Genomic DNA, 6,908 nt, shown 5'->3' on the forward strand with positions numbered 1-6,908 from the left:
CTAGGAGTTGTAGGATGCTGCCAATTATTTCTCAGGCTTAGTACTTCCAACAACTCCTGTAAACTAGATAGGACAAATATTAACACTCCCTCCACTCCCACCCCTAAACATACACATACACACACTTTTAAAAATGAGAAAAGCAGCTAACATAGATATGATGACAGATTTTTTTTCTTCCTGTAACCATATCAGAGTTCCATGTTGTCTGGACATAAAAGTGTAAGAATGATTGTCATGGGATAATTTGTCCCCTAAGTCCCCAGGATAATTTTAATTTCTAGTAGTAGATAATTTAACCCTCTGGTAGTGGCTTCTACAGGTTATTCTTAGTGGCTAGTTGCAGTGATGGAACTTTCATGGCTATTCACAGACCAAGGTGGCATAGTTTATCCACCTACAATTGTGTCTGGCAGCTCTCACATGGGCACTCTATGTTAGCTGGTGAGCACATCTGACTCTTTAGCAGGTTAATGAACGGTAAAGGCCTAGATTGAGAAGTGAATACACTACTTTGGGGAAAACTTTTTTGCCACATTGTGGCTTGCTGGGAGGCTGAGTTGGGGGAGGAAAGGAAAGATAACTATCACTCTAGGAAGTTAATTTGCCTGCTCTAGATGCCTGTGGTGAGGTTTGACTGGGCCTGGTCAAATCTACATCACATCAAGAACAAACTTTCTGGCCCATTTAAAAAAACTATTTTTCTAATTGATTTTACACAGAGAGAAGGAACAACATCATAATAGCATTGGCAAATATATTCTCCCATGCAGTGGGATTTCTTGTTGTTTTGTTGATGGTATCTTTTGCTGTGCAGAAGCTTTTTATTTTGATGTAGTCCCATTTGTTTATTTTCTCCTTAGTTTCCATTGCCCTAGGAGCTGTATTGTTAAATATATTGCTACAACAAATGCCTGCTATTTTGCTGCCTATGGAGTCTTTCAAGATTTTTATGGTTTCCCATCTTACATTTAAGTCCTTTAACTATTTTGAGTTTGTTTTTGTGTATGGTGTATGTTGGTGATCTATTTTCATTTTCTTGCATGTATCTGACCAATTTTCCCAGCACATTTATTGAAGAGACTGTCTTGTCTCCATTGTATGTCGTACCTCCTTTGTCAAATATTAATTGAGCATAATGGCTTGGGTCAATATCTGGGGATTGCATTGAATCTGTAGAGAACTACCGAAGAAATTGAAGCAGTGATCAAAAATCTTCCAGCAAACAAAAGCCCTGGTCCAGACAGCTTTACAGGGGAGTGCTACCAAGCATTCAAAGAAGAACTAAAGCCTATCCTCCTCAGACTATTCCAAAAATATTCAAGAAGAAGGCACACTTCCAAGTTCTTTCTATGAAGCCAGCATTACCCTAATTCCAAAACCAGATAAAGACACCACAAAAAAAGAGAGCTACAGGTCAATATCCTTGATGAATATAGATGCTAAAATACTCAACAAAATTCTAGCAAATCGGATTCAGCATTACATTAGAAAGATCATATACCATGACCAACTGGGATTTATCCCAGGGATGCAAGGATGGTACAATATCCACAAATCAATAAATGTGATACACCACATAAACAAATTGAGAGACAGAAATCACATAATCATATCAATGCAGAAAAATCATTTGACAAAATCCAACATCCTTTCTTGATAAAAACTCCCAGCAAAATGGGAATAGAGGGATCATACCTCAACATAATAAAAGCCATATATGACAAATCTACAACCAACATCATACTCAATGGGCAAAAACTAAAAACATTTCCCCTGAGAATGGGAACAGGACAGGGATGCCCACTTTCACCACTCCTGTTTGATATAGTACTGGAAGCGCTATCCATAGCGATCAGACAAGAAGAAGAAATAAAAGGCATCCAAATCAGAAAAGAAGAAGTAAAACTGTCCTTATTTACAGATGACATGATATTATACATAGAAAACCCCCAAAGACTCCATCAAAAAACTACTAGACCTAATAAATGAATTCGGCAATGTAGCAGGATACAAAATTAACACCCAGAAATCTATGGCCTTTTTATACACCAATAATGAACTCACAGAAAGAGAAATGGAAAAAAAAATCTCATTTACCATTGCACCAAAAAAATTAAGATACCTAGGTATAAACTTAACTAAGGACATAAAAAAAACCTGTACTCGGAAAACTACAGGACATTGAAAAAAGAGATAGAGGAAGACATAAACAAATGGAAGAATATACCATGTTCATGTATTGGTAGAATCAACATCATTAAAATGTCCATACTACCCATAGTAATCTACAGATTCAATGCAATCTCCATTAAAATACCAACGGCATACTTCAAAGATCTAGAACAAATTCTCCAAAATTTCATCTAGAATTAAAAAAGACCCTGAATAGCCACAGCAATCCTGAGAAAGAAGACCAAAGTTGCAGGGATCACAATACCAGATATCAAACTATATTACAAAGCCACTGTTCTCAAAACTGCCTGGTACTGGCACAAGAACAGACATATAGACCAATGGAACTGAACAGAGAACCCAGAAATCGACCCAAGTCATTATGCTCAATTAATATTTGACAAAGGAGGCAAGAGCATATTGAAGACAGTTTATTGAAGACAGTATTTTCAATAAATGGTATTAGGAAATTTGGTTAGGTACATGCAAAAAAAAAAAAAAAGAAAAGAAAAGAAACTAGATCAGCAACTTATACCATTCACAAAAACAAACTCAAAGTGACTAAAGGACTTACTAGTAAATGTAAGATAGGGAACCATAAAAATCTTACAAGAGTCCATAGGCAGCAAAATATCAGACATATGTTGTAGCAATATCTCTACAGACATAGCTCCTAGGGAAATGGAGACTAAGGAGAAAATAAACAAATAGGACTATATCAAAATAAAAAGCTCCTGCACAACAAAAGAAACCATCAACAAAACAACAAGAAAGCCCACTGCATGGGAGAACATATTTGCCAATGATATTTCAGATAAGGGTTTAATCTCCAAAGTTTCAGGGAACTCATACAACTTAACAAAAGGAAGATAAATGATCCAATAAAAAAAAAATGGACACAGGACCTAAATAGACACTTGTAAAAAGAGGACATACAGATGGCTGAGAGACATATAAAAACATGCTTGAAGTCACTAATCTTCTGAGAGATACAAATTAAAATGACAATGAGATACCAGCTCACGCCAGTCAGAATGGCTACCATCAACAAATCAACAAACGACAAGTGCTGGTGAGGATGTGGAGAAAAAGGATCCCTTGTGCATTGCTGGTGGGAATGCAGACTGTTGCAGCCACTGTGGAAGACAGTATGGAGTTTCCTTAAAAAGTTAAAAATGGAACTCCCATTTGACCCAGTAATCCCACTTCTAGGACTATATCCCAAGAAACCAGAAACACCAATCAGAAAATATATATGCACCCCTATATTCATAGCAGCAAAATTTACAATAGCAAAGATTTGGAAACAACCTAAGTGATCATCAGCAGATGAGTGGATTAAAAAACTGTGGTACATCTACACAATGGAATACTATGCTGTTATAAAAAAAGAAGGAACTTTTACCATCTGCAACAGCATAGATGGAATTTGAGAGCATTATGGTAAGCAAAATAAGCCAGTTGGAGAAAGATAAATATTATATGATATCACTCATATGCACGATATAATGATCAACATAATTTGATGAACAAGAATAGATCCAGAGACAAATGGCAGGGAACAGGGGTTAGAGAGCAACCAAAGGACTTATATGCATGCATATTAGCATAACCAATGAACACAAACACTGGGGCGGTGGGGACTTGACCAGGGTGGGGTTCAAGCAGGGAAAAAGGAGACATATGTAAAACTTTAGACAATAAATAAATAAAAAAGAAAATAAAGGGAAACAAAAGAAACAAATTCCCTAAACCTGCGTATTTTATCCCTAAAACTCCTTTCAATGTGAGGATATGTGACTGCAAGATGACACAGAAATGGCCTCTGGCTTCCATATCGGGAGAATATTCACATGACTTCCTTTATTACCAAATAAACTTTCCTTCTTAGCATTTTTATTAGTGCCATATTTCTTGATATCAGTGTCTGTGACTAAATTCTGCTTAAAAAATACATCTTACCCTATTCCTGTAGGGGTTAATTCTGCCTGAGATGTTCCTCATCTTTTTTGAAAGAATTACATCATGACTGGACTTGTGAAGCTTTTTCTGGTAAAACTGCATGACACAGCAAAGCATTGAATCTAGGTAGTTAATTCTAGGCTTCAAGCTATGCAGGTGTCGCCTTGGGCTTTTTGCTGCAGCTGTGGTCAGACAGCTGGGTGAGGTCATGCCTGATAGGGTCTCCACATGTTCCTGCAGTGTGGCCTCTCTGTGCAGTACTGTAATGGTCACTTCTTGGACACAGGAGGCCATTCCACTTGAATGTCTTCATGTTTAGAGCTTTCTAAGTCAAAGTTAAAAGACCATCCACCTCAGGCTGTTCAAGGTCATCATCACTAATGGTTAAGACAGAGTCCATGATTCTGTTCCCCCTATCAAGGTTCTTTACCAAGTCACTGCATGGAACATCAACATCCACATTCAGCCCATTTTTCCAAGCTGTCAGAAAGGGAAGTCAGTCATTTGTAAGCAAAAGATATTGGAGGCATTCTCTCTAGTATTAAATCTCACTGAAACCTCTCCAAAGAGGGAAGTGATTTCTGCTCCCAATATTTGACCACAATTTCAATCAGAAATTGAATAAGCAGAGTAACCTTTTTTATAAATTGTTTTTCAGTTCTGGGCTGGAGGAAGTAGGAGGCCAAAGAATGCTTGGAGCTATACACTCCACTAACTTAAATGCAGTCATCTGACTGGGTGAGCAGTGTTGCTCAGTGTTGTGTAGCACCCCAAAAGGTTACCTTAGATAACAATATTAGTTCTTGGAAGCTGGCCTAACAATCTTTGAATTGTACTTATTTTCTCTGCATCATTTCCTTGATCCAAAACATAGACCTAGTGATGATGGAATCTGAAGAAAAAAATACTTCCGGGAATATTTTGTAGAAAAACCTTTAAAACAGATGCTAACACAAAAACAGACTCACAGTCCAGGTGTACCTCAACTCTGGAATTCAGTTTCTCTTTCAACTCTCTAGGAGATTTCACATTAGATGATTGAAGAGGCCTTTTGTGAGGGGTCCTTTTAGATTAAGAGACAAAAAAAGCATATGTGAGACAAGTTTGGAACGATTGTCATCCTCACAGATACTTGGCACAGGCACAGAAAGAGCTGTCCTGGCATAGAAGAGGTTGGTGACATGGGAAAGTTTTCCAGATGAGTGCCAGAACCCTACCCAAAGGCCCAATTTATGATAGATCTCCTTTTAAATGTCTTCTGATCTGAATCATTCAGCTGCGTGGCCACACTAGGCAGTTGGCCTGCAGGGTAAACTGTCCCTGTACCTCCCAGGGCAGCTGTTCTATGACGAAGGACTCTCAGAGGTTGGAAGGCCTGGTGGAATCCTCTGGTCCTTGTGTTGGGAGTGCACTGTCTCTAAGATGGCTCATTTTAATTCCATAGAGATATTCATGCCCAATGAGTGTATATAGTGCCCCTTCTTTGCCAGAAGTGACCCATAACTGGTCATCTCTCTCAGAGCCAGGTATCCTTAGCACTGGTAGTGATGTGTTGATAACTTCATTTGCTGTATCTCAATTCCTTATTGTTATCGTTTTAGAATAGTGCTATTCCCAATATCTTTGGTGAAGATTTTGAGGGGAATGCTCTTTGGATAGTCCTTCTCCTTCTTTATATTGATGTATCTCTGAAGGAGAGAGCCATTTGTCATTCTGTTCTATGAACTAAAAGTGGCCACAAAGTTCCCTGTGGGCCAGCCCAGGACAAATGATCTCATGGCATTAGTACTGCCTTCTCCCACTTTACCCACACAGCTTGCTGTCCACATGTCACTTAATTTTATTTTTCATCTTAAAGTTGTTACATTTTATTTTGGCCACAACAAATAGGTCATTGTACAAGAAGAGATGCCACCTGCACCTCAGCCAGTCTCTTTTGAGTTCTATTGGAACACATGGAGGATGATAGAAATACAAGTGTGCACACTAGCATGAGGCCTCTTCTTGGTATTAGGCCATTTTTGTAGGGCTTTATCTCTGGTAAGAGATGGAGCACTCCTCCTCCTTTCTGCTAGTGCTTTTATCTTTTTCATCATGGGTTGGGACATCACCAGCCCTGATGACCACCTCCAGGGACTAGGGAAAGAGTGTCCCAATCTTGACCCCACTCCTCAGGCTGAAAAGCAATGTTGCCTGCCTATGCTGTGGTGAATGGAGAAGAAGACTGAGTCTGCTGGGTTGCTCAGAGACTGTTTGGATTCAAAGGCAATGTTCACTGAGTACAGAGTACCCCAGGGAGATTTGGGAGAAGGGGAAGAGTACCCAGCATGACCTAGGAGAAGGCTGTGCTTCTGGTCCTGAGGAAGTGGGGGACGGGGGGCAGATCTAGAGGGTGTTCCTCCTGTGGCATAGCAGGCTGGCTCAGCGTCTTCCCCTTATTGGTGCCAGGCCTCCTTGGGATAGACACACCTGTCAGGGAGGATGATCTCCTAGTCTGTTCCCTTAGAGTCTCCGGATTTGCTGGCAGATGTTCCTGATCTCTCAGCTGCAACAGTTCTATACACTAGCAGTGTCCCACTATTCATTTTACTTGGCTGGATCATCAATAAGCGGCAGAGGACTGGACCAGCCAGGGCAAGGCTCAGTAAAGCAAGAAGGCGGAACTCAGCTATAAGCCAAGTGGTCTCACTGAAATCTAACTGAAGTAATTTTAAAATTATGTTTTCATAGAAGTTTATAAAAATAGAAAAGAGAGTCATAATTACTGTCCA

The 6,908-nt window shown here is 39.4% G+C and overlaps 1 pseudogene across 1 annotated transcript; it reads right to left on the reverse strand.

The window, feature by feature from the left end:
- Positions 1-4,462: 4,462 nt before the first annotated feature.
- On the reverse strand, positions 4,463-6,230 carry LOC307096741 (rho GTPase-activating protein 20-like; annotated as a pseudogene). The gene has a single exon. The product of its transcript is annotated as a rho GTPase-activating protein 20-like (transcript).
- Positions 6,231-6,908: the final 678 nt, after the last annotated feature.

This window comes from Cnephaeus nilssonii (genome assembly GCF_951640355.1).
Source record: "Cnephaeus nilssonii genome assembly, chromosome: 3".
NCBI lineage: Eukaryota > Metazoa > Chordata > Mammalia > Chiroptera > Vespertilionidae > Cnephaeus > Cnephaeus nilssonii.